This window comes from Ursus maritimus, unplaced genomic scaffold, assembly GCF_017311325.1.
Source record: "Ursus maritimus isolate PB19 unplaced genomic scaffold, ASM1731132v1 scaffold_3, whole genome shotgun sequence".
Taxonomy (NCBI): domain Eukaryota; kingdom Metazoa; phylum Chordata; class Mammalia; order Carnivora; family Ursidae; genus Ursus; species Ursus maritimus.
The window spans coordinates 67,088,923-67,116,150 of NW_024425563.1; the positions used below are offsets into that span (position 1 = coordinate 67,088,923).

General features: G+C 38.8%; 1 long non-coding RNA gene across 2 annotated transcripts in view; it reads right to left on the reverse strand.

Annotated features, from left to right (window-relative positions):
• The window catches only part of LOC103658744, a 30,806-nt gene that overhangs the window by 2,753 nt on the left and 825 nt on the right, over positions 1-27,228 (reverse strand). The window contains exon 3 of one of the 2 annotated variants that reach the window (XR_005838595.1): positions 32-125. The exons of the other annotated variant lie outside the window; for it this stretch is intronic. This is a non-coding gene — a long non-coding RNA (uncharacterized LOC103658744). The remainder of the gene's footprint in view (positions 1-31; positions 126-27,228) is intronic. 2 annotated transcript variants of the gene reach the window in all.

Sequence of the window (27,228 nt, forward strand, 5' to 3'; positions counted from 1 at the left end):
GGACTCCGGAAGTGAAGGTTGGGGCCTTTACCTATTGAACAAGAGGGCATTGGGCCAGGACTCCAGATTCATCAAGGGACAGATGTTTAGATGGTTGTTTTTATTTCCAGATGAGGTTAGATACACTTCAAATGTAAAAAACAAAAAACAAAAAACAAAAATTTAAGTACAGTACAGCACAACGTTGGCACGTCTTCATTTTTAAATACACTGGGGCCTGAACAAATGGGGGGGGGGTGCTGATCAGCCGTGTCAAAGGTCCTTGACACAACCACTCCTGACCTTCCTCTCCTTTCCTTAGTTAGAAAGGCAGGAACTGGAATCCACATTGTTTTGCAGATGAGGAGCCCACAGGAAAGAGGTGGGAAAGAACAGGGGTTAAGAATATCTGTACTCCCTAAGGCCTGGCTGCCCTGGTGGTCAGCAGGATACATACTCAGAAAACAACCACAATAAGAACGCAGCCAGAGGGGAAAGGACAAAGGGAGACGTTTCAGACAGGTCATCAAGAACGAAATCACTCTGGTACCAAGGAGAGCTGGAAATGGAAATGGGACAGAAACCAGGAGTGGGCTTTCAGGGTCTAGAAGAAAGTAAGGAGTTGAGCTTACTTTGTAAACAGGATACCATACCATGAGTTTCCGTGTGGATTTCTCTCTCTTGCTCAGAGAGAGATTAGAAAGGAATTTTAAATAACACATGGAAATATCTTTCCTAATGGGGAGAAAAAAGAAAACCCTAGCTTTAGTTTCCAATGAGTTCATGGATGGGCAGTGCTTTGAGAAGCCCTATTATGTAACTGCGAGCATTATCAGCCTTCCTTCTGACATTCAGCCACCACAGCTGCAAGGCGTGTCCAAACAGCAAACAGGAAATGAGAAAGGAACCACCACGCAGCGGAGGCCAGGGTTTATGGGGCCTCCCGGTGGTGCGGGGNCCAGCCAGTCTTGAGCAAATGTGTGTTCTTTCTGCTTTATAGATAAAAAGAGAATATTATTGCACAAGGTTTATCAATATGGCCTTTGCAACACGTGTTTGTTCATTTTTTAAAAACTTTTAATGGAAAACGGTATTTTATTTGCTTAGATCTGTGCATTTTAAGAGTCTTTTAAAAAGCGTTAAAGAGCTCTTCTTGCAGCACAAAGATCAAAGAGAGTTGATTTCCTCCCACAGCTATTTCTTCAGGTGTTTTTCTTTTATTCTGAAATGTGATTTTCTTCTTCTTCTTTTCAAAATGGTGCCCAGAATGAAAAAGCAATCTGTATTTAAATGTTTGCGTTATACTTCTTCTGCTATTCAAGCAATTGTGTGTGGCCAGGCATTTAGTGGTCAGATGACACTTAGGAGAAAACTAGAACAAATACTCAGAAATTGTATACCTATAATTTGGGGGAGATGTGTTCAAAATTAAAATTAAAAAAAAACAACAAACTTTTTCCAAGAAAAGGCTCTGTGCACGGTATTATGATGGGGCTACTCTGATTCAGAATCCGTTGCCATGGTGACCAACCTGGGTGCCTCTGTGGGCTCCGTAAGGGAGGCCAGGGTGGTAATTATATAAGCTAAAGTGCTGCTGGATAACCCCAGGAAGGCAGGACTGCCACAGTGCAATTTCTAGGAAACCATGATTTTAAAACTCATGCATCATAATGCCTTCTTCTTTTATATGGAAATCCACCATTTTAGTATTTTTTGTATGTAAATCTGGAAAGACTGATATAGTGGACAATAAAACTTAGTAAATTCTGAACATCAGAAATGAGCCAAGTGAACCATCTTGTGCCCTGTTGAATGTGTTTCCAACAATTCTGATTTTTTTATGAATGGACATGGGACCAGCAATTAAATGCCTTACTATTTCTCCTAACATGCCACATGCGACTAAGTCCTTTTCCTTCATAAGTAATATAGAATAATTATAAACGTGTAAGCAGGTAATTGCTTAGAACAATAAATCAATGCCAAGTTAAGAATGGTTAAGTTAACCAAGTTAATTTGGTTAAGCATGAAGTGCAATTAATACATATTTTTCAATGAAACATCTATTTAAGAAGAATTCATAGAAATTTTCTCAATCTTTTTCACATTTTGCATTTCACATTGTCATGTGTCATACACGATGCTTCTAGGAGAGAGATAATTACTCGACCTATAGGAAGTTGGTTTCTGGTGATGATGTAATGTTATTTCTTTATTCAACAAATACTTATTTAATAAGAAAACTAGGTACTTCACCTTGAACAAAATTTTTCACTTCCTAAGCCTTCAGTTTCCTCATCTGTAAAATGAGTTTGTAGTGAGGGCCTTTCCAGCTCAAACATTTCCTTGTGCCAGAACTCACAAGATAAAATAGTTTGTATATCAGTCATGGAGAACTTCTACTTTGAAGGAAGAAAATCGCTATTTATTCAGTAGCAATCATATCCTGACACCGAGCCAGACATTTTGCTAATATTACCTCTGGCGCTGTAACATAGGTACTGTGTTCCCACTTAACAAATGAAGAGACAGGTCACATGACTTGAATCTGTCCAACTCGAATTCCATGGACTTTGCATCGCACCATGCTGCCCACACACGAGTGGAGAATCTGCAGCTACCTCTATGGATGGATGGTTTTTGTGATGAAAAAGAAATGAAAAGTGTGATTGCAGGATATGTCCAAAACTCTGAGACACTGCTTTTTTTAAAAATTATTATAGAACTCTGGAATCAAAGTGACAAAAGACTAAATTGACCTATCATGAAATAGGGACGTCCAGATTCATCCAAAGGCAACGGGATGTAGAAGGTGAATGCATTGCAGCGCAAAAACGATCCAAAAAATGGGACTTGGACGTTCGCTTACTGTTCATTAGTACCCACTTGAGTTTAGTCATACTCAAAGGATTATCATTGATCTAGGTCTGATCACTGGATTTTATAAAAACTAAATACCGATAAAAATAATTATTGTAATGAGCACTTAACATGACCGATAGGACTTACTGCAGGCTTTCTTCATCACCCGGAGTGTTTTCCCTACTACTCCCCTGATAGCGCTTTCCCTCTCCCTGTATTTGAAGATGAGGCGGTAACGATGCTACCATTCAGGTGTCTACATTTGTTTGCAAAACCATTGTGTATTCTGCAAGCTCCCTCCATTACATACATGGTTTTTCTCTTCAGTAGTTTTATAGACTTTTTCTGAATCAATACTGGCCCTTTCCTGTTCTGTCCAAAGAAGAGGCCCCCCAAATGCTTTATAACTCAGTGAATGCAATTCTGCCTCTTTATCTTTGAGACTTTTTTGCCTCAAGTCCCGATGTTATACCCCATCTCGTTTTTTTGTTGTTGTGTGAAAGAGTGGTCAGATGACAGATTTCATTTCCCAGAATTTATTACCTATTGTGTATTTGCTGTTCAGTCACAATGACCCCATCTGCATTTAGGTTGAATGGGGGGTCCCACCCTGACCCAATTTAATAAAAAAAATAATGAGGCCACTCAAAGCTCATAGATGTGTCAGCACTATGAAAAGGGTCTATAATCAATGCAAATGTGATGTTTTCCTGCTTTGTGGAGCACAGAGGTTTGACACCCATCTCTTTCGCTGGATCAAATCAGACTCCCTCTTTGCTTTGAGAATCTAATGAAAGGTATGGACGCTCCCCTCAAAAAAAAAAAAAAAAGCATGTGCCTGGATAATTTATTGAAATGTTAATTGGTGGGTTGTTTCATGCTCTATTTTTCCCTCCCCCCTGTTCCAAGAATGTGGTCAAGCCTCTTGAGATGTGAATGGTGCCCCTGAGGTCGTACAGAACACAACCTGCCAAGCCATTCATGGGAGGCCTCCTGAAAAGTTCAGGAGCCTTTGTATACCACCCAAGGATGGGGCTGGCATACTATCAGTAATGACCGAGCTTGGCTTTCCTGCCGTCCAAGGCAGAACAGGGGCTTGAGGTCAAGTTTAAGTTGATTTAAAGTTTATTAAATAATGTGATATTTTTGCACCCTTGCGTGTACATACAAGTTCCCATCCTCTGTAGAGGTGGGTGCTCTCACGCACCATTTTACACAGTATTTCCAAAGATTTGTGACCCTCGTCCCCCGACCCATCCTACCCCACCCTCTGAGATCCACAGTTAGAATTTTAACATTTATTAAGCACTTACTATTGAGTCTTAACAACGAATAATTCATGTATTTTTCATGAAGAGAAGCAAGGGTTGAAAGGTTAAATAACTTTCTGAAGGTCACACAGCTGTATCTATAGAGGCAAGATTTGAATCCACAGACACGGGTTCAGTTACACGGTGGCCACAAAAGCCATTGCACTAAGATGCTATCCTCAGGACTAGATTTTATTTCTCCTGTATCTTTCTAGGTCTCCTAAAAAAATAATCCTTTAGTAAGCCACAACCCTGAACCAAGTCATAATAACACTCAGTGCAAATCCCCATCCAGAGATCAGTCACCGTTCACACTAGGACAGGTCAAAGGAGGTCCCAGCTGCGTGCCATCGCCTGACAGACCCAGCACCCCGGCACGCCTCTTAGAAGAACCGTGTGGCCCTCACTGCCTGTTTTGCCTCTCAAGACTTGAGATTCCTTATCAGAAAAATGGGGATGGTAAAAACACCTATGAGATGAGATTGTTGTGTAAATTATATAAAAAGCTGGGCACATTAATTACTTGGCCTAGAGCCTAGGACACGGTAAGAGTTCGATAAACGGCAGCTCATTATTCTAGTTAAGCCACACTATTCTAATTGTGAAGACTTGCCCTCAGTTGATATTTGTTTGTTGATAAGCAGACAAGGCTGTGGGGCTGAGAGGTCTTCTGTGACTCCTTTAAGCTTGTAAATTCTTCTTCGGCATTACCAGAGTATTTTGAACATATTTCATTGTTGCATTTTAGATTCCATAAAAAACTGTATTTTCACGTTTCTGTTTTGCCTAACTAGACTGCTAGCATCACGTTGATATTTGACATCTCAGTATCTAGGACAGGAGCAAGCACTTAGGCCAGAGCCTCCAGGGGCACCATTGGTATTGTGTTCATTGTAAACGGTGCCCACCCCCTCCAGTTGCACCTTGCTGCGACCTGGGTATACCCAGAGTAAAATATGGCTCTAATAATAATGGCTCTGTGTGTTGGAATATTAGGTATGAAATCATATCTGCAATGGAATAGAAAAGGATAAAGTTCTGTATTTTCAAATATTTTCCCACCTTGTATTAAGTTTCTTCTCCAGCTTTTTTGAGATACAACTGACTTATGAGTAATAATCTTTTTTCTGATTCCCCTAAGATGTCACTTAACTTTCTACTGTAACAGAAAACATGGAATATAGCAGTGTTCCTAAAGGCTGGATGGATGCATCCAACCATCGAGTGGACTAAAGATTTTGTTAGGTGTCCTGTAAGATTTGATTTAGAATCTAATATTGAGAAAAATAACATATCATTGACAAAACATAAAACTTCTTGCCTTTCCCCAGTTTATATAAATTGAGATCATTATAAGTCAAGATTGCTAACATAAAATGTCTTCAAAGCTGGTGCATAGAACTCCTGTACCAGTCATTTAAATGAATTCTCAAAGACTTGAAAAGAATCCTGATTTCATTCAATTTACTATTGATGTGTCTCATGGAGAGAAAGGTTGACTATTAACAAAATAGTCAGACTTGAGGAAAGATTTCAGAGAAAGAAAATGAAAAGCATTTAGATTTTAAAATGTAAATCAAGCTTTTAGCTTTAGAACAGAATATAATTCAGGCCAGACTAATTTCAAATTTATGATAATTTCATTAGCTGCATTGAAGCTTTCCTTGATCCAATCTGTAAAAGAGTAGTTTGCTAATTAATAATTACAAAATATGGGAGATATTTAAGGCATTGTTTTCAAGCACTATTTGCATTTGTTGTTTTCAAGCACCATTTGCTCACAAGCTGCTAATTATAATTTTAATTCATTTATTAATCTAAGTCTAACAGAATCTCTAGTAATGCTTTCTTATTCATTACTAATGTTATTGTAATTACTTAAAAATTATATAAATGCATTTATGTTCGAATAATATAATCCAGAATTTTAAGGCAATTAAACTTCATTTGCTGGTACAGGCTTTGTGTTAGCTTTCAATTTACTCCAAAAGATTTAACAGACAACCTCTAAATTCCTACTCTCAACTGTAAGAGAAGGATTGATCCACTATGAAGAAGTAAGTAAATAAAACATTCTTACAAATATGTTAAAAGCCTGTCAGTGATTTCTTTTTACTAAGTTGCAAAATTTTTATCTGTCTGAAATGCACACTCATCAGATAAAATAATTTGTTTAAGCTTTCTAATGCAATAGGACATCTTTCCACTTTAATTAAAACCCTTACATGCCCACAATTGTCATCATTTACTTTTGTTTCTCAAATTGTCCATGTTAATTTCAGTGATAAAATAGTAAGTAACAGTAATTATCATAATGGATGATTAAATTAAACACAACTTGTATCAATCTATGGTTGCTCTTCAAATGGTGCTATTTTTTTTCCGTATAAGTAGTTTTATAGACCTCACTGATCTAATCTTCCCCTTAAACCTCTGACAAATCTTTTTAGAAGTCACCCTGAGACCCTCCTTTCACATTTCTCTGGGTTTCCCTTGGGATTCCCACCTAAATTCTGTCTCTTTCCCCCTTTTATTTGCCTTTTATTTCAACTGTTGCCATGGAACCAACTGTAGTAATGATCCCCTATCAATAGCTGTCTGATTTCTCAGAAGCAGCTCAATGCAGTAGCTCAGTGTCTCTGTGGTATTTATTTATATATGTAAACCCAGCATAATCTCAATTTTAAATGTTCAAATGCTTTTTAAAAAAGATTTTATTTTTTTATTTGACAGAGAGAGACAGCCAGCGAGGGGGGGAACATAAGCAGGGGGAGTGGGAGAGGAAGAAGCAGGCTCCCAGCAGAGGAGCCTGATGTGGGGCTCGATCCCAGAACGCCAGGATCACGCCCTGAGCCGAAGGCAGACGCTTAATGACTGAGCCACTCAGGCGCCCCTCAGATGCTTTATTAATTGATGCATATGTTTTCTTGCTGAATTTGTATTTCTTTGCATAGAATTTTGTTGTTCTCAATAAACATGATTTGTTAAATGACAAATAACATAAATTCACAGAAATAAATGTTCTTTATAGTCTCTTTCTAGATGACAGGCTGATCCCATGTGGAAACCTCTACCTACCACAGTGAATACCCAGAAATAACAGAAAACATGTATGAGTTAAAAATTTACTACCACAGAGGAAAACACGAATGGGTAACCTCGGAGGAATCCTAGAAAGGTTTTAATCAAACACATGGAATTAAATATGAGGATAAAAGCTACTAAAACATAAATAAGGTACTACACAACCTACTAAAAAGAGTGCTGTTCTGGAGCCTAGTGGTTCCAGACAAAATGGAGGAAACACATTCCATTTTATTCTTCCCACTAAACACAATAAAAAAATCTTAGAAAACTAGTGTAAGACACAGAAAAATCCGAAAGAAGGAGAAAATAAGGTGGAATGCTATGGACCTTGGGACTTGATAGAACAATCTGATAGTGAGCTCCCTGAGTTTTTTCTTGCCTCATGAATACCCACAGCCTGAATGCTAGACAAGCCCATAATCTAGAAACACCAAGAGTCACAGACAGAAAATAGCACCAAGAAAAGTCTGCTTTCTTTAGCCAGAGGATTAGGAAAAGCCTGGTCCAACAAGACAGAAACACTTTAACCATACCTCCCTTTTCCTGAGGTAAACACCAAGAAAAACACAAATGTCTCTCCCACCATAATGGACACTACAGTCCAGAGCCAGTGGGCAGAGCTCTGTTTTTTGCCTTTCCCTCTGTGATAAGGGGAGGTGTCTCTCTCCCAAAAAAACCTGTGGGCAGAACTCTGACTTCCACATGCCTTTTCAGCAGCAGGTAATGCTCTTCCCTGCAGAGTCTTGAGGCATAACTCTGACTTTGACTCTCTTCTACTAACAAGAAGGTGCTCCTTGCCCAGACAGCCTGTGTGTAGATCTGACTTATAAGCTCACTTCAGTTCCTGAGATGGGACATCCCCACATGAGTCAGAAGGTAAAACCTTATCTTCCAAACTGCTGTGCAATAGAGAGGTGGTACCCCTTCACCTATTCAGACAGTGCTGAGAGACTGTGGCATGCAGTGTTGTCATCTGAGTAACATAGGCAGAGTAGATCAGAATAGCATGGCAGAGACTTGACAAACTAAACTGACATTTGAACTACAGCACACAAAAGGAGCTTCAAACTATACATTCTGAACCTAAACAGGTTGCTAAAGAAGATTTAATAGGAAGTGGAGTCTTATAACACAACTCTCAAAATGTCCAAGACACAGTACAGAATTTTGTCATACGAAGAATCAAGAAAATGTAGACTTAAATGAGAAAAGACAAGTAATAGTTGATAATACTTAGATGACACAGATGTTAGAATTGTCTGAACAGGATTTTCCAGAAGCTGCCAAAAAACGCTTAAGCAAGCAATTGCAAACACTTTTGGAACAAATAAAAATTAGAAAATATTATCAAAGAATTAGAATATGTAAAGAAAATCTAAATGGAAATTCTAGAACAGAAAAATACAATAATCTAAGTAAAAAACTCAGTGGATGGGCTCAAGAACAGAATGGAAATACCAAGGAAAGAATTAGTGAACTTTAAGATAAGTCAACAGAAATTATTCAAACAAACGAGCAAAAAACAAAAAAAACAAAAAAGAAAGAAAGAAAGAAAGAAAGAAAAAAGGAAAAAGAAAGAAAAGAATTTTTTTAAAATAAATTGAGCCCTAGGGACCATGGGATAATAACAAGAAATCTAACATTCATGCCATCAAAGTTGCAGGAGGAAAGCAAAAAGAATACAGAGCTGAAAAAAAAAATATTTAAAGAAATAATGGCTAAAATCATCCCAAGCTTGACGAAAGATATAAACCTACAGATTCAAAAAGTTGAGTGAACCACAAACAAAATAAACCCCAAAGAATCCATACCTAAATATATCATAGTCCAAATTCTGAAAATTGAAGACAAGACAAAAACTTTTAAAAGCTGTTAGTGGAAAAACAAAACAAACAAACAAAAAAAACCACAAACAAACAAACAAACAAAAACCCCAATATATTACCTACAGGGGAATAATGATTCCAATACTAGGTGATTACTAATAAGAAATCATGGAGGTCAGAGAAAGTGGTACAAAATTTTGCAAGTGTTGAAAGAAAAGAATTATCAACCCAAAGTTCTATAGCCAGTAAAAATATGCTTCAGAAACAAGAAAAATCAGTACATTCAACATTAAAAACAAAGGCTAAGAGAATTTGTCACCAGCAAAATAAAAGAATAGCTGAAGGAAACACTTCATACAGAAACAAAATGATTCCAGAAGAAACTAAGAACATCAGAAATGAGGAAAGAACAACATAAAGGGTAAATATATTGGTAAGTCCAATGGAATAGTTTTTCCTTACAATTTTTTAAAAAATTGTGCATAACAGTTTAAAGTAAAAATTATAATGCCTGATACAGTTCTCAATGTATGTAGAAGTAATATTTTAGGACAACTATATTATAAAGGGGGAGGGTAAAGTAACCTAAATGGTGGTGATGTATCCACATCCCACTTGAAAGTGGCCAAATACTCCTAACAGTAAGACTACAATAAGCTGTCTTTATTATAATCCATAAAACAACCACTTAAAAAATTATATGAAGAGACAGACTCAATGAATAACACCACAGATAATCAAAATGGAATACTAAAAAAGTATTTAAGTAGCCCAGAACAAGACAAAGGGCAATGGAGGAATAAAAAAAAAAAACAGGGAACAAAAAAACAAAAAACAAAAAAACAACAATAAAACAGCAGACATAAACTCTGAAATGTCAATAATTACCTTAAATCTAAAAGGCCTAAACACATCAATTAAAAGACAAAGGTTGGCAGAGTGATTCTTAAAAACAACATGACTGACTACATGGTCTATACCAAATATGCCTCAAATGGAATGCTATTGTGTAGGACCTATATAATGTAGCTTAGGATAGAAAGGATAGAAAAAGGACAGCATGCCAAACACTCATCAAAAGAAAGTCGAAGTGGTTATGTTAATATCAGATAAAGTAGACTTCAGAAGAAAGAAATCATCGGTGACAAAACAGGACATTATGCAATGCACAAGGGTCAATTGCCCAAGAGATGTAACAATGGTAAATGTGTATTCAGCAAATAAGAGAGCGACAAAGTACACAAGGCAAAAATGGGAATGAACAGAGAAATAGTGAAATCCACGATTATAGCTGGGGATTTTAATACCCTCTTGTTAGAAATTTGTAAAAACAGCAGAAAAAATATCAGCAAGGATTTTAAAGAATTGAACAATATTATCAACCTGCGAAATCTAACTGATGTTCGTGAGAACATTTCACCCCAAAACAGCAGGATCCTCATTCTTTTTAAGTGTTCATAGGGCATTCACCAGAGACTGTTTCTTAGATCATAAAATAAACCTTAACAAATGTAGAAGAATTGGAATCGTGTAAAATATGTTATCTGACCATAATGGAATCAAACTAGAATTCAATAAAAGAAAGCGAACAGAAAAATCACTAAGCACTTAGAAATCAGACAATCTACTTCTAAATAATCCCCGTGTCAAATAAGTAGTCTTGAGAGAGATTTTTTGAAAAGTCAACTGAGTTAAAATGAAAACACAAAACTGTGGAAAACTATAATGAGATACCACTGCATCCTTACTGGGAAGGCTGAAAAAAAAAAAAAAGTGACAGCACCAAATTCTGGTGAAAATCTGAAGAAACTAAATCTTTCACACATTTCTGATTGGAATGTCAAATGGTGTAGCTACTCTGGGAAACAGTTTGGCAGTTTCTTAAAAAACTAAACATGCGAGTATTACACTACCCAGCAATTACACTCCTGGGCATTTATCTGAGAAAAATGAAAACCCATGTTCACACATAAACCGACAGATGAATGTTCATAGAAGCTTTATTTGTTACAACCAAAAACTGCAATCAGTCCAGATTCCTTCAACGGGTGAATGGTTTAACAAACTGTGGTAGTCACGGACCATGGAAAACTACTGAGCCATTACTTAAAAATGAACTCTGCAACATCTCCAGAAAATTCTGTTGTTCCAAAAAGGTCAAGCCCTTAAGATTACATGTGGTATGATTCCACTTTTATACCAATTTCACAATGATTTTAGAAAAAGAAGGCAAACCAGCGGGTTAGGGAAGGGAAGGGTGGCGGGAGGGAGGTATTGATATAAAAGGACACCACGAGGGATCCTAGTGGCAGTGGTGTTGGAACGCTTCTACTTGACTGTGGTGGTGGATACATGAACATATAGAGGTGATAAAAATGTGTAGTCCTTATATACCCACCCAAATGAGTACAAGTAAAACTGGGAAAATCTGAATAAAATCAATGGATTTTCTCAATGTCAAAATCCTAGTTGCGATTTTCTACTATAATTTTTCAAAATATTATCATTGAGGGTACCTGGGCAATGTGTACAAGGGATCTCTCTGTATGGCTTCTTACAACTGCACGTGAACCTACAATTATTTCAATAAAAATTTCACTTAAAAATCTCTGTGCTCTATGGTTAAAGCAGTACTTAGAGGAAAATGTATGGGACCTCTAACCACCTCCTAATCCCTGGAACCTGTGAATGTATTATCTTACTTGGCCAAAGGGACCTTGCCAATGTGATTAAGGTTAAAGACCTTCAGATGGGGAGATTATCCTGGGTTACTCAAGTTATCTCAGTCTAACCATATGAGTCATAAAACAGTGAGAACCTTTCCTGGCTAGAGTCACAGATATGCAACAACAGAAAAAGGATCGGAGAAATGCCATGTTGCTGGCTTTGAAGAAGCCAAGGAATGCTGGTGGCCTCTAGAAGGAACCAGATTCTCCCCTAGACCTTCTAGAAAAGAATGAAGCCTGCCTACATCATGATTTTACCCCAGACCTCCGACATACAGAACTATAAAACAATAAATCTTTTGTTGCTTTAAGATGCTAAAGCCATGGTGATTCGTTATGGCAGCAATAAAAAACGAATACAAATAGTCATTATGGGAATGCAAATTAAAACCATGACCATCTACACACCTATCAGAATAGCTAAAACAAAAATTACTGACCATAGCAAACACTGGAGAGGATGCAGAGAAACTGGATCTCTCATGAATTGCTAATGGGAAGGTAAAATGGTACGGCTACTCTCGGAAACAGTTTAAAAGTTTCTCAAAAAACTGAACACATAATTATCACATGATCCAGCAATTGCACTCCTGGACATTTATCTTAAAGAGATGAAAATGTGTGTTCACACAAAAATCTATAAAGTAATATTCATTGCAGGTTTATTTGTAACAGCCCCAAGCTGGAAATAATCCATATGTCCTTCAATGGATGAATAAAGAAGCCGTGGAACATCCATACTATGGAATAATCCTCAGCAATAAGTAGACACAAAATACAACAACTTGACACATGCAAGAGCATTATTCTGAGTGGAGAAAACCAGTCAGTCTCAAGGGATTAAATACTATACGACTCCATTTGCATAACATCCTCAAAGTGACGAACTCTAGTGATGGAAAACAGATCAGCGATCGCCAGGGATTAGGGTTGCAGAAAATGTGTGATCATTAAGGGATAACATGAGAGATTTTATTTGTGATGATGAAACAGTTCTGTATTCTGATTGTGATGATAATCATTGAATCTATGTGATGAAATTTCATAGAACTAACCCCCTCCCCAAATGCCCGGTATATAGCAGCAGCGTTCATAATAGACAAAAAGTGGAAACAACCCAACTGGCCATCCACTGATGAATGGATACACAAAATGTGGTATATGAATACAATGGAATGTTATTTGGCAATAAAAAGGAATGAAGTACTGATACGTGCTAGAACGTGGATGAAAACATTAGGCAAATCTATACAGACAGAAGGTAAATTAGTGATTGCCTAGGACCAGAGGGAGGAGAATCTAATGGATAAGGTTTTCCTTTTTGGAGGTAATGAAAATGTCCTAAATTTAGATTCTGTTGATGGTTGCACAACTCTGTGAATATGGTAAAAATCATTGAATTGAAAACTTTAAATGCACAAAATTTGCGGTATATGAATTGTATGGCATATGGTATATGAATCATATCTCAATAAAGCTTTTCTTTTTTTCTTAAAGGAGTGCCTGCAAAAGCGGGTGAAATCTGAATGACATCCGTACTCGAGTTCCTAGTATTGTAGCAACATGAGTAGCTCAGCTCCGACCACATACAGTGTCCTGAGTGTGGGAATACAGGCATTCTTTGTGCTGTTGTGCAACGGCCTGGGAGTCTGAAACTGTTTCAAAATAATTTTAAGAAAAGGGTGCTGCTCCACGCACTTGGATGAAAGAAATCTGAAGTAGGAGGGAGCCCTGGGGCAGTGATAGCAAGATAACAGGGTTGCTCCAGTGGGAGCAGCCGAGTAGGGCAAGCACTCCATGCTTCTCCGTGTAGAGCAAGAAGCCAAGAGCCTTCAGCCCGCCACGATGCCTGCAGGGGCCTCTATTGACAAGGCGGGACGAGGGCCTTAGAGTCAGGGTCACGGGCAGGAGGAATGAGCAGGGCCCATCTCAGAGACTGGCTATAGGCACCCCGAATCAGTAGTCTATTCCGCCACAAGCCCTCCCCGTCCCCCCTCCCAAAGTGACTGGAGGTGCTCTGCCGGGCCAAGGCCGGGATCGCTTCAGGAATCTCCTCCATGTACAGCATGGAGTAAACTGATAGAGCTTTTCCATGATGGCTTAATAGGGCGTCACAAATACAAGATAGACATAGGACCATCTCTCAGTTGAGAGAAGCCAGCATCACAAAAGAGAGACACGAAGCGTGGGAGAACGCACACACACAGAAAGCGTTAATAGAGGGGCAGCACTGGATTTTAGAAACACCATTACTGCTCCATTTAATACATATTTCTTGGTCTCTCCAATAGGTACCCGGCACTCTTTTAACTACTGGAAATACGATGATAAACACAGCAGGCAAGGTTGCTACCATCAGGGACATTCCAATTTACTGATGGGGAAAAAATAAAACAAATAAAATATCAAAGGACAAGAGCCGAGTAAGTAAAGGGTGGGGAAAAGAGCAAAGCAATGTGTGCGTGAGTGCCTTATGTGCCGCTCTGGCTAAAGTAGTCAGGGAGTATCTCCCTGATGAAGAGGTAACCTTTGAGCACGGATCTGAATAATGTGTGTGAGCAAGCCTTATCACCTCCAGGGGAGAAGGGGGGAGCAGGGAGGAGGAACAGGTATAGGTATAGGGAGGATCTGAAATGTTGACAACAGCAGGGAGACCAAAATGTTCGGAGCAGAATGGGCAAGGTGGGGGAGTTCAGGGATCCCCAGGAACCTGATCGTCTAGGACATTCTAGGTCATTTCAAGAACTAGTGATTTCATTCAAAGCTTAATTAATACTCTATACCGAGAGATGCAAGAGAGTATTTTAAACAGGAACTCTTTAAAAAGAATCAACTAGTAGTCATGTAAATTAAAGGCTTCGTCTTTGAAATGAATCATTCAATAGACGAGCAGAACAGCAGATGGGACACAAAAAAGGAGCAAATTAGTAAGCTGGAGGAAAAACCCAAATATTTTTTCTTCCCCAGAATACAGGACAAACATACAATTAAAAGATGCAAAGTCAGACAAGGAAGATAGAGACTCAAAAAACCCATCCAGAAGATTCAAATTTTATCTAATACAAGTAGACAATTTCTACTAGAAATAAAATTAGAGGCCAATTTCTCTTAAGAAATAGTAGATTCCTAAACAAATATTAGCAAATCAAATCTGACTTTGTGCTTTCGACCTTCCCTCCTACCCCATGCCTCACCCTGCACCCACAGCGGAAGATGGGAATGACAGTTCCGGCAAGAATGTTGTAGGGCCAAAACCTCCCCCTCACAACCAGTAGGAGGAGTTCCTCAGATGACTGGAAACCATGTCAGCTGGAGCCCACCCCTGGCCATGACCCATAGCCTAGGCAAACATGAAAAGAAAAGACACCCTTAACCCTAACCCCGTGCAGGTGCCCCTCTGGGCCTGCCTGCTCTCCCAGCTTGAGAATGCATTGTCCTTCAGCAAGTGCTTTCTGCTTGTCACCTTCCTTCTGGCTGTCTTTACTCGATCCCGGATCCCCACCTAAATCTTTCCTGGGGAATCCAAGAACCGAGACCTCCATTCACACAACGCAGACTCTCCCACCAGTAAAAATTGTTGCTTCAAATATTGTTTCTGTTCCTTTCTCTTTTCTTCTGGTGCTCCCACTTGGCATCTATTATGCTCTCTATAGTTGTCCCACAGTTTTTGGATATTCTGTTTTGTTTTCTTCAGTCTTTTTTCTTTTTGCTTTCCAGTTTTGGAAGTTTTTGGTCATATCCTCAAGCTTGGAGATTTTTTTCCTCACGGTGTCCCGTCCACTAATGAGCCCAACAAAGGTATTCCTCATTTCTCTTACAGTGTTTTTGATCTTTAGTATTTCTTTTTGACTCTTTCTTGGATTCTCATCTTTCCGCTTACATTATCCATGTGTTCTTGCATGTTGTCTACTTTTTCCATTTGAGCCCTTAACATATTAATCATAGTTGTTTAAATTTCTGGTCTGATCTTTCCAACATCCTTGCCATGTCTGGTGTTTGTTTAGTCTCTTTAAAATGTGTTTTTTGGGATAGCTGGGTGGCTCAGTCAGTTGGGCGTCTGCCTTCAGCTCAGGTCATGATTCTGGGGTCCTGGGATGGAGCCCCGAGTTGGGCTCCCTGCTCAGCAGGGAGTCTGCTTCTCCCTCTCCCTCTGACTCTCCCACCACCCCGCTCATGCTCTCTCTCTTTCTCTCTTTCAAATGATAAATAAAAAATCTTCTAAATTTTTTTAAAAAAAACTTAAAAATGTGTTTTTTGCCTTCCGTACATCTTGTAAATTTTGGCCTGATAGCCAGATATGATATACTGAACAGAAGGCATGTTTGTGAGAAGGCCTTTAGTAATGTTACGGTAGGGTGTGGGGGGAGGGGAAACGTTCCGTAGCCCTGTGGTTAGGTGTCATTCCTTTAGTAAGCCAGCGTCCCTGGACTGTGAACTCTAGTGCTTCTTACCTTTTTTTGCCTCTTAGGTGAGAAATGGTGGCTGTAGGGGGCTGGAGTTGGTATTTCCCTTCCTCCAGGTAGTGTAGGCTCTGATAAAACCCCAGCAAGTTAAACTCTGGTAAAATAGTTTCTCCTGAGGGCAGGCTTTGTTAAGAAGAAAAGAAGGCAATGGAATCTTTTACAATGGTTACTTTTCTCCTCTCTCGGCCAGAAGCACAGGGGACATTTCTTTGATAGTTACTGTGAGATACTGGTGGGGATCCTACCGAGGAAACTCAGAAAAGTGTGGGGATGTCCCCCACCCCCACTCCGGACTGGATTCTCCTGGAGTTTTTAATACTCAAACTGGTCCAGATGGAGCCGACAGCAATTCACTAATTATAGTCCAGGTTTTCCTACCACAGCACTGCTTCCAAAGAGGTTTTTCCTCACCGATTTCTGTTCCAGTAACTTATAAATCTCTGTATCCCCCTCTTTGTCTCTCCAACTTGGGAGGTAGTGAGTGGTTTATCCGGTGATCTCACTTCTGTGATAGAGCTAAACAGAGTTGTTTCTTTTTCAGTTTGCTCAGCTTTTTACTTGTTTTAAGGATGGAATGGTGATTTCTAAGTTTCTTTAACTTGAAAAAAGGTACCTGCCAAAAACCTAAGCCATATTCAATGACAGAACTTTAGAAACACTTCAGTTAAAGTCATCTCCTCCCTTTTTACTATTAGTCAATGTATCTTGGAGGCTTTACAATTTATAAATACTAGAAAAGGTGAAACAAAACTCTTTCTTTGCGGAAAATATTATTTTCTACTAGAAAATCCAGAGCAATAAACTAACAAACATTCAGAATTACAAAGAAAGTTTAGTTAGGCATAAAATACAAGATTAATTTTTAAAATATTTCCATGTATCAGTAAAAATAAAGTAGAAAATACAATTTTTTAAAAGACCCTTTCACATAAGCAACAAAATCATTAATTATTTGAAATAATGTTGATTTAAAATTTGTATAAGACCTTTGTGGAGAAGCTATGAAACTTTATTGAAAAACATAAAAGAAAACTTGAATATATTGAAAAGAATTCAACATTTTATTAGAAGTCTTAAGCAATGAAAGAGATAGAAAAAACAAAGTATAAATGGTAGAAAGGAAGATTTAAAATTGGTCTTTTTCGCAGTCAATAATATTGATTTCTCAGAAAATTAAAGTGAATCCAAGAAACTGGCAAGACATTTTCTTGGATATTCAGCAAGGGAGATAGAAGTATGATCTACATGCAAAAATTAATATCCTCCCTAAAACCACTTAGTAGCTAATCAAAAAATATGTTAGAAATAACTGAACTATTTGTAGTGGGTTGAATCATGTCCCCCTAAAATTCATGTCTATCCAGAACCTCAGAATATGACTTTATTTGGAAATTGATTTTTGCAAATATAATTAGTTAAGGTTCTCGAGATGAAATCATCCTGAACTTAGGATAGGTCCTACATCTAATGACTGATGTTTTTATAAGAGAAGGGAGAGGGAGATTTTGGAGACACAGGGAAGAAGGCTACATGAAGACAGAGGTAGAGATTGGAATTAGGCTGCCGCAAACCAAGGAATGCCAGGGGCAAGCAGAAGCTGGAGGAAGCAAGGAAGAATCCTCTTCCCAAGCCTTTGGAAGAATTATGGTCCTGCCCACACCTTGATCTTGAACTTCAAGACTCCAGAACATTGAGAGAATAAATTTCTGTTGTCTTAAGCCACCAAGTTTGTGGTAATTTTTTATGACAGTCCTAGGAAACCAGTACAAAAAACAAACAAACAAACAAAAAAACCAAAAAGTCCTATAAATTCCCTAGGAATAATTCCAACTACAAATGTATACAATCTTCATGAAAGAAATCAGATATTTTTACAGAAAAGCAAAAAGAAGACCTCAATAATGGGTAAAAAACAAGTTCGTGGGTGGGATGTCACCATTTTAACGATACCAATTCTCCAAAAATTAATCTATAAATTCAGTATGCCCCATATAGGAGATCAACAGGATGTTTCATAAACTTTTACATGTTAATTATAAAGTTTATATGGAAGTGTAAATTTTTAAGAATAACCAAGATATTTTTGTTTTGAAAAAAAATAACCGGGCTGGAGCAATAAAATTTGTTCAATCTAGTATGTAATCATATTATAGATTTATAGTGATTAAAATAGTGTTACTGGCACACTAAAAACCAGATCAACATAAAAAGAATAAAAATTCCAGAAACAGACCCAAGGATGTATAAGAAAGCCAAATTCCAGAAGTATTGCAAATGACAAATGAATATCCAAAAAGATATTTAGCTTCACAAAGATTCTTAAGAATACAAATAAAAAGGAAAATGAGAAAATTTAATGTTTGTGTTTCATAATCATTAATGAAACATTAAGAGAACTTAAAAATTGCCTATTTATAATTTTTTTGATATGAGTTATTTAAGTACTTGCAAAATTTTTGTTGGTTAAATTAAACAATGTAGAACTTTAAAGGAAAAAAATATGTTAGTTTCATGAACACAGGTTGAAATTAAAAATTTAAATAATTTTATAAACTGGTTTTAATATTAACAAGGACCTCTTACAAGTGATCGTTAAAATTTGCTATGAACAGGTATTTGTAAGCACTACCTCAAATATAATAAACAGGTTTCATAATCAGTAACTTTAATAAACTATTACATTTTAAAACCAAAATAACCTCTGAAGAGTGTTTTCTGTAGCAAAAAAAAAGCCATCCTCAAGGCACCAAAAAAAAATTAGTTGACAATATTGTTCAGTAAACACATATGCATACAATAATACCATATGTTTCTATAGGTACAAATAACAGACAAAGAAAAGAATACATATGAAACTAAGAATAGTGTTTTCCCTCAGAAAAAGGTCAGGGAGATTTGAATTTATCAGTAACTGTTGAATATTTTGCAATGCAAAAGCATTCATGTATTGCTTATGTAAGTACAAATAAAGAAAATTTTTCGTCAGGTCATGTGTACCCATTTTGGGTTCGATAATCAGGGTCAATATACTTATGACTCTCTCTGTTGTCCCAGAATAAGTCTGTGTAAGACAAAGTTATTCTGGCTCCTTTTATAGCAACAGAAAGCCACGCTCTAGCAGCAACATTTCCCACCACCTTCCTACATGAGGAGCTTTAGACAATGGGTAAAACTAAACAATACAAACAAGACTCAGAGTGTAATTTTGGTACTAATGCTGAGAATTTAGTTGTATTTGTCAATATTATCATGGCAAGAGTAAAATATCTTATAATGGTCTATGGAATATCAATGAAAGAAACAGAAAAGCCTACTCAAAAGCAGGCTCTGGGGTGGGGAGTTATTGACATACAAGACCTTATTTCCCAAGCATAGCCTGGAGAAAACACTTATTTTGGAGAGCTAAAGGTAGAATTCCTCTTGGTGAGCTAAGACTTTTGTTTGTTTGCTAGCAAAAGAACCTGCTGCCAGGTTGGGTGTGAAATGATAGGCTTCGAGGCAAGGTCTGGAAGAGAAGGCAGAACAAAGGGAAGACTGCAATCCTTGGCATAAAGATTTCACCCTCGGGCAAAAATGGAAAGGTCCTAATATCGAAGCCAAGCGTCCTTGGATCGAAGTCCTTTTAAAATTATCATCTATGATCCCGTCTTGAAGAGCAAATAGGCAAAATAAAGAGCTCAGATACAGAGGTTTCTGGAAGATGGGATGTTTAATTAAAATTGCTGTTACCTGTTAAAACCTTGTGCTTAGAGATTTTATTAGTTTGTAAAATTATGGGGTTTTAACATTTATTTATTTTTTTCCTAAGAAATAGGCCAGGAGTGCATATTGTCTTTCCTGGCTGAGGCTTCAGTAATATCTGATAGGATTACAAAACTGCTTGATAAAATTGTGTGTAAAAATTTGCCCAACACAAGAGACAATGCCACCCTGACCTGGAACCTAGAGCCAGGAGCTGAAGATCTGTCCGACTTCCTTTGCTCCTACATGTTAGGTCTTAGAAGAGCAAGTCCCAGGCTCTACAGGTGAGATACCCAACTCCTGGGTCCAGAACCACCCCTCCCTATCCCAAGTGAGCAGGGGCTCTCCCCCTGCCAAAGGGCAGTCTCTAGGGATGACGGCAATAAAGATCATTTCTGTTCCTACATAGTCAGAATGTTAGGTACAATTAATCAATGAAAGGCCAGTTGGAATTATTTACAGAGAAACATCCTTCAATGCTTTCCAGGGACAATAAGAAAACACAGAGAATGTGGTTTTTGCCCTTGGAAACCCAAAAGGGAGAAAGACGTGCTGGAGAAATGGCTTGATGGGCCAGGAAAATAGCAGGACTGCTGGGCTCAAGGAGAAATAAGGACCAGAGGGAAACACGCAGTGATGAAGATGACTGAGAGCTAGAGCAAGGACAGGTAGGATAAGGTAAAGTAATAGTAACTTTCATACTGTTTATTTGGCTGTGCTGTGACGCTACTTTCCTCCAACCCCTACCTACCTAAATCTTCAGCGCCACGTGCATTAATGGTCTTAGTGATTCTTAGTTGATAATTAAAGGAAATGAAAGGGAGCTGCATACCACAGGAGGGTGGGAAGAGAAGAGACACAAGGTACAAGACACAGAGCAGAGACGGAATTCCAAGTAAACAAGAAAGAAGGGTGATATAAGCCCCTGAACTTCATGCCAAGGAATCTTTGTAGAGATTTAGTGTGCCGATTATGTGAGATGGAGCTTGAGCGAGTGCAAAATATATATTAAAGAGAATGATAATCCCAAAGTTTGGTGGTTTGGGGACCATCGAGGACTCTGTCATGTGGATTACATAGTCATTGACACCAGACATGGAGAAATAAAGAGCTCAAAGAATGGTTCTTTATATTCCTGTGGACGCTGACATTCACCATCTACCTCTTTATCCGTCATCTGCCCACCCATCACTGACCTTATCCATCAACTTGCCCACCCCCAATTTTTCTCAAAAACATTTTCTATTTCCCTTAAGCTTTTAATGGTTTTGTTCAAAGTTTGAGAAATTCTTTTCCTTTTCCTCGGTAGAACAGTGAGTCTGTGGCCACACCAACCTAAATCCAACGAAATGCAAAATGCACGCAAGTGGGAAAACTGGGCGGTGTGAGAAAAAAGTACTTTTTCTTGCTGTTTCCCTCTTTGGGGGCAGGAGGTGGCATAGGAGAGATTAAGGAGATTGCCTGGCTGAGTTTTTCTGTATCCCTTGCAGTGCCCCTGGGACAGCTATGAACCCCAGGTAGCTCCATAGCTGCCCTTGGGCTGGAAGGAGGTCAGCAGTCAGTGCTCACGGACAGTCACCAGCCCGCGTGGTGGCAGACGCTGCTGGCCCTCGCACTCACAGTCCCCTTTTAGGTCTTCCTCCTGGAGTTGCTCACTGTCCAATTCTGTCCAATGTCCTCCACTAAGAATATTCCATTATCCCACTGGCCTGCCTGGACATACTCCTGTGATTCCTCGTGGCTTATGGTCCTGTAGGCAGTGCCTCACATTGCTAGAACTGGCTTCATTTTCCATTCTTAGGACTCTCGAGTAACCTCGATTTCTTCTTACATAGAAGAGTCACAAGACTTTCTTCTAAGATTTATATGTATATATATTCATATGTCAAAGAATGTAAAAAAACTTACTAGAAATGAAACATAAGTTTACCAAGAATACAGAGGACTTAAGTTAGTATACCTTCTCTCCATCTCTGTAATTAATCATACTTCATGTAAACATCCATTATGTTTTTAAGTCATAAAATGTTAAGTCAACACATATGATATCTGCTACCTACGTCTGAAATGAGATATCAGCCTGCCCCTAACTCCCATGCCAAAAGCGAGCTCATCTTCCCCCTAAGGCACCCAGGCAAATTCAAACTCTACAGCTTCTGTGAAATATAAAATAATGAAATGAAAATGTACAGGTTTAAAAAGAAATAATGATAATAATAATAAAACACTGCTTGCAGGGATAATAAATGAAAGGCAGAAAATGAAATAGGTCTCCAAAGTAATTCCTTAAGACTCTCATGTCTATCCTCCTAAAATAATACATATCAAATAAAATCTAAATTCCTCCTGCTTGTCTGTGCTGTACACACATAGTTCATTAGCAGAGGAGATGGGTGTCCTGGAAATGGGACCATTAACCGAGTGAGCGTTTTCCTGGTCTGTATAACATCGCCCCTACCGAGGCAGTCCCTGGCCTCTCCCACTGCCCATCACTGTCCCTTCATTGACCCCAGCAATGGTTGCCTTCAGCTTCCACTTGTAAACACGCGGTCTTGTCCTCCCAAGCTGCACTCAGGTTCATGCTGACCCTGACAATGTCAAGGACTAGCCCCAGAATCTGATAGTCAGCTGGCTAATCTTTACTCTGTTCCCCAGATGCTTCCTTGAATGGGCTTTGAGGCTCCCGTCTAAAACTGAAATCTATGTGATACTCTTCTTTTGTTTTCTGTGGCAGGCCCCGTTCTATCCCTGGCACTGCTTTTGTCAGCCTGGATGAGTCAAAGCTGTTCACCAGAACAAAGAATAAATGGCAGGAAAGGGTACTCAAAGGAAGAAATAATGCATTTTTCAGAAAACTCGCCCACTTGAAGAAATTAGCCGAATAGTTTTTCGCTAGTTCTTCCTAGATAAGTGTATATGGTCACCCTCTGAACTTAGAACTGCTACTCTAAATTTATATATATGCTATTTCAGTGAAAAGCCACTTTATAAAGAATCAGCACTGTGAAAAGTGAAATTAAATGGAGTACGTATGAGTGAGAGGCGATAGCTTTTAAGAAGAAGTAAGACATCAAAACAAGGTCAAAAATTTTCAAAAGTGGAGTGAGAGAACAAGCAAAAAAAGTAAGAGGTGGTAATGGTAAAAATGAGATCTTAAAGTTGAAATTTTGGAGGTATTGTCATATTGGTAATGGCAAAGTCTTAAAAATATAATGGGAGTAGGTGGCAGATTAGACTAGAGACAAGCCCATTGGAGGAAAGGAGGTCATGTAACTGAAAAGTTGGGTCTGGAAAAGTTACAGATGTGGATGTTAAGATCACCAAGAATTGAATACAGGTAGTATAAAAGGGAGTGACTGTGAGCCAGGAGCTAGAACCTTCTAAGACAGGTGGGAAAGTGTCCCGGTTGGGGATAAGGAGATAATGCAGAAAGTTGAAGAGAATATTTAGAGAAGACAGTGAGGATATAGGGGATTTTGTTAGGACTATGAGTTCCATAGCACACAACAAAAGGCATTTGGAAGTTAGGGGGGAATAGGGAGATGGGACAAAGTACTCAGCCAAATGGGAAGAGGGTCTGAAGGATAAAGATTGACTAGGGAGATTGGGCTTCACATGGTGACCACATAATGTAGGGATAAAGGGTCTAATGAGATTACATAGATATTGAAGGTAAGGCAGTGGGTGTTGAAGAAGAGAGAGGTCTTGCCAGAAGCACATTCTTGAAAATCCTGTTAACAACTCTTGTAACAAGCTCTCTTGTAACTCTTGCCAGTGGAGGTATAGAAGTCAGGAGAGGGGTCTTCTTATGCCAAGCAGAAACAACTTTGGAAATTTCTTTCCAATCCCCCTCTACCTTCATCTTCCACGTGGGTCCCAGGCCTATGAAGGGATAACAAATAGGTCTCACTTGCCATGGATAGGGAGTGACTGCCTGGAACACCGTGGTATGAACAACTTCAAGACCATGCCCAGATTCAGGAGACCAGGCAAACAGCCCCATCTATGCCAGTGTCTGTTTTCCCCAGTTTAAGGTAATTCTCTAAAGTTCAATTCAAATCCTCATTTTCCATCCCACCCCTCACTTTGTAACCCACCTGCTAGCCACTTACACACCCATAAAGCTTTTAGGACCTTAACATACACTACTTCACTCTGGGCTCCAACCTCCACCCTTCCTGACGGCGATCTACTCAGCCTGCTACACTGTCTGCTAATGACCCCCAAGTCTCCATGTCCAGACAAGGCCTCATTCCCGAGCACCAGAAACTTCTCTGCAAGTGTCTCTGGGGCTTTGAGCACATCAGGTGTGTTCTTCACATCTCCCTGTCCTTTCCACCCTGAAGGGTCCTCTCGCATCCCAGTTGGTGTACCCCCATTTGCCCATTTGAACAACCCGAGTGATCTTCAACTCTCCCTGTCCCCCACCTCATTAGTCACCAGTTTCTATGCATCCAGCCTCTGACATTCCTTAAACTTGCTCCCTCACCTCCCTCCCTACTGCCTCTACCTTGTTCACAACTGTCTCTTCTCTCAAGCAGACTTGGGAAGTACACTTCAGCTCCCCTTTCCCACAGCCATCAGAGTGACCTTTGTAAAACAGAAATGTTTCGCTCTTCCTTAAAGGCTTCATGGCTTTACATCACCAACAGGATAAAGATCAAAGTTCTTATTCTTTGACACACAACATTGCATATGTTTGTCCAGGTACCGCTCTCTCCTGCTAAACTATGACCGCCACCAAGGCAGGAATGTGCCCCTCTTTTATTTGGAATTCCCACTAACGGCTTGGAGATGCAGAAGATACTCAATCCAGGTGAAGTGAAGTAATGCAAGCAGGTAGAGGGAAAGTACAAAAAACAACCTAGTTTTAAATACTCTCTCTCGTGCCAGTTGACATGAGATCATTTTCTACTAGCTCTCACCACCAGCTCGTTCACCTCTCTTCCTACCATGAACAGCAGAGACATAGAAATTTTTTATTTGACAATTAATAGAAGATATACCAAGGGTGGAAATGGGGTCTTGATATGAATTTTCTAATATTGCATTCCAGCTTCACCATTTCCAGGTGTGCAACCCTGCACAAGATACTTAAACTCTATAACCTTATAACCTCTATACTAATAGTACCTGATTCAAGTGGTTCTTATGGGGATTGAATGAAGCAGTGTGTATAAAGTGTATGGAATAGGAAATGTTCAGTAAATAATAGCTGTGGTTGATACTCCGAAAGAGGTCGCATGCATGGTTCATTCAGAGATAACTGAAAGCATTACTGCTGTTAGTTAGACAACACGAAACATGCATGTATTTCCTAGAAGGGGGGAAATGTGTCTTTACTTTTTCCATAGAGTTCAGGCCATACAGAATCAGCTTCTGAAGGAGATTGGGAATTTTTATCTCTGGTCTCCCTGACTTTTTTCTCTCCCAGTGTTTTCTACCCCTCTGTCCTCTCCCTCCAGGGTCCTACTGCTCCTGAAGAGACTCAGCAAATCCTACAGCCCTCTGTAGAAATAGACTTGGGTCTAGTGGGGATAGGTGGGCTATCTTGTTGATTTTCAATATTATCTTAGAATTTGTCTATCCATATGTCGTAGCAATACCTTGACCCAATTGAATAAACTCCTTCCTTTGAAACTTGACTTCCATTACTGGACCACAAATTACATTGTATTTGGTATCGGGGTGTTTTTGACCTTTCCAAAAAAATCAAGTTCATACTGTTCAACCTAATCACTGAAGAATGATAATTTGTTAACTATAAATATTTAAATATGTATGCATGACCATTTTTCTGTTATTGAACTCTTTCATTTGTTAACATATTGGTTCTCAAAAAAATGACTTGGGCTGGGGAGGCAGGTTTCCTTTACTCTCTGAGAAGCCATAGAGTGAAGCCATCTATAAAGCAATTCTTTCTTTTACTGACAATAATTATCTTTTATAACATCTCCTCAATGTATTTTTGTGTTAAAAGATCTGCCTTCCTCTTAAAAGAGAGGAAAGGGAGAAAAATAAAAGGCATATGGAGGGATCATATAGTATATAAAATGACAATAATCATGAGCCACCTATTTCACAAATTACCAGGGACATTACACATGATAATACAGGCAAAGAACTTTAAAGAGTTAAAAGTACAATCACGAAAGGCAGTCCACTTATAGTGTACTCCGAAGACCATTTTCAATCTGTGAACTCTTTGTTTCTGGTCCATGGTGAGATAAATATGAAAATTTGAAAGCAAGCATTTAGAAACTGTTATAGAAATTTGACAAAGTAATTTTACATCTGTTGAATCAAATAATAAAAGATTTGGGCTTGTATTCTGTATGTCTGATTTTTTACTTCATTTCTAGTAATTATTTTCATTGTACTTCACAAAGGCAAAGAAAAACCTGTCCTTCACTACACATAGTTTGAGAAGCATTGATAAAAGGTATTATTATTTCTGAAATTTTGCTTAAGAACCATTAAATTTCTAATTATAAACTAGTTACATGTCATTATCTGCAAAACACTGTTTCATACCAAGTGTAAAGAGTTGCCAGCATACAAACAAGTTTCAGAACAAGTTTGTTTTGTGTTGGGTAACTTGGTTATTTAAGATTAGAAACCATTTTTCCCACAAAATAACACAAACCTGGGGTTATGTTCTTGGTGTAGCCCAGAAATTCCAGTTATCTCAAAAGATTGCTAAGCTATACTATAAAATTTAATAACAGGTATATACTATAGCCTTTAATAACCGATCTTCTCCATCCTCCTACAATGGAGAAAATAGACTTCTGATTTCCAAATCAGAAAAGCTCTCTCTTCCCCATCTGCCTGTGCGAAATGGCGATTCCTAGCCCTAGCCTGGTGGTGGGGATGGGTAAGAATGGGGGCTACTTCGGCAGAAATTGTTTCAACAAGCAACACTCAGAAGGAAGAAGAGTACAGAGCTACAGCATTCTTCGCACAGAGTGATGAGGGAATTGGGAGATGGAGTTTGAGGGAACTCACTGGCTGTATTAATAAGGTTAAACTAAAGTTTCTCCAAGATTCTCTGAGATTGAGATTGAAAGCCCTGGTTCTTTACCACAAATACCTCCGCCCTAAACTCTGGGGTGTTGTTCCCTTGGTGGCCCAACACCAAATTGGGACTAGGCATCATCCTGAATTGAGATTTGTCCCTGCCAGAGGGACCCATGACAAAGAAAGGTAAGCCTTCTGTTCTTTCAAAAGGCAA